Genomic DNA, 2069 nt, shown 5'->3' with positions numbered 1-2069 from the left:
GATCGGCTGCCCAGCGGTTTGTGAAGCTTTTTTTGTTCCATCCTTCCCCGGGATCCCAGGGCACCAGAGCAGCTGCGTGTTCCCCGAGCTCGCTCCGGAGCACCCCCTGCAGCCGCGGGGGAACCATCGCACCTGCCCTGCTCACCGGGAGCCGCCAGCGATCCCTGCCGGCTGCGAGCGGAACTGCACCCGAGGGGAAATAGCCTGACAGCCGAGAAGGCTGGGACTGGGTTTGTGTTTGCTGTTACTGTCATAGTTGTTGTTGTTTTGTTTGACTGGTTATATATCTATATATATATATATATATATATATATATATATAGTAAAGAACTGTTATTCCTATTTCCCACATCTTTGCCTAAAGACCCTTGATTTCAAAATCATAATAACTCAGAGGGAAAGGGGTTATATCTGCAACTTCAAGGGGGGCTTCTGCCTTCCTTAGCAGACACCTGTCTTTCAAACCGAGACACAGTGAAACAGGGTCCTTCCGAGTCACCATCCGAATTCCTGGATTGTCTGAGGGATGCAATGCACCGCTATACATCACTGGATCCTGAGACTGAGGTAGGGGTACAACAGCCAGTATCATTGTTTCTAGGACAATCCACAGGAGATATCAGACATAAATTGCAAAAACTTCAGGGACCAGAGGGGAGGAACCTGGAAACTCTACTAGATGCAGCTTACAGGGTATTCAGTAATTGAGAAGAAAGGTACAAGCAAGGGATGAAGAAATTAGTAGCAGTAGTAAGGGAAGGAAATAGGGAAAAACCTAGACAAGGACCCCCCTGACAAGGACCTCCCAGACAGGGCCCACCCCGGCTAGGTAAAGATCAATGTGCGATTTGCAGATTTGGTCATTGGAAAAAAGAGTGCCCAGAAAGAAGACAAGAAGACTGCCAGAACAGAGGAAACCGAGAAACAGGGAGGGTGGTTGCACATGTGAAAGAAAATTGAAGAGGACTGGGGGATTCTACCCTAGAAGATCCACTGGTTATAATGAAGCTAGGGGGAAGGGAAAAAGAAATAGAATTCTTGGTTGATACAGGGGCAACATATTCAGTTTTAAATAAAACTTTAATGCCTGTGGGGAATGACTATATTGTGGTACATGGAGCAACTGGTCAATCTGAAAAAGCTTATTTTTGCAAGCCGTTGAAATATAAAATTGGGAAACAATGGGGTATTCACAAGTTTTTATATTTACCCAATTCTCCAAAACCACTTTTAGGACGAGATCTATTGGAACAATTATAAGCAACCATTACTTTTAAGAATGGGGAAATTATTCTGGAGGTAAATGACCAACAGTATGTGGAAATACTGAGCTTAATATTAACAACTAAAAGCTCTGCAGAAGAAATTAGAGAATAGATAACGAGTCAAGTGTTCCCAGGACTCTGGGCCACAGATGTACCTGGGAGAGCCAAAAATGCAACCCCAATACAGATCAAACTCAAAGAGGGAAAACAACCAGTTCTAATTAAACAATACCCCCGCAAAGGGGAAGACAGAGAAGGAATTAACACAATAATTGAAAAATTCTTACCGTTAGGACTATTAAAAGAGTGCCAGTCTGATTTTAACACTCCTATCTTGCCTGTCCATTGATGCCATGAAGATTTTTTTTCCTTTTCTTTTATACCCCTGTTATATCTTTTTTACAACTTCTGTATTCTTAGTGCTTTTTGCCTACATTCTTGGACTTGTTTGTCAAGCTAAGAGAATAAACATTTTAGAAGCTTCGTAGCTAGGGATCAGTGTGCCCCAGACCCCAAGGTCCTCTCCAGAACACATTCTGTAAACTAAGATAGAACCATCCAGGGGAAGGCTCCTTGGGGAGGGGGGCTCACTTGAGCCTCTCATTGGGGAATCTTTGATAGATATGCTAATTAGTAAAACCTATAATGTTACACCCGATCTTTTGGGGTGGGCATATCAGCGGGGTGCATTTCGATGCATATGACCTGGACGTGTGCACCTAAGGATCCTTAAAATAAATACCAAGGTAAAATCCCTTTTCCCCTTCTAACCGTGTATGACTCTTGATTTTAAGACCAGGAAAA

This window comes from Aphelocoma coerulescens (assembly GCF_041296385.1).
Source record: "Aphelocoma coerulescens isolate FSJ_1873_10779 chromosome W unlocalized genomic scaffold, UR_Acoe_1.0 ChrW_unloc_scaf_1, whole genome shotgun sequence".
Lineage (NCBI taxonomy): Eukaryota > Metazoa > Chordata > Aves > Passeriformes > Corvidae > Aphelocoma > Aphelocoma coerulescens.
This window is presented reverse-complemented; position numbering follows the sequence as displayed.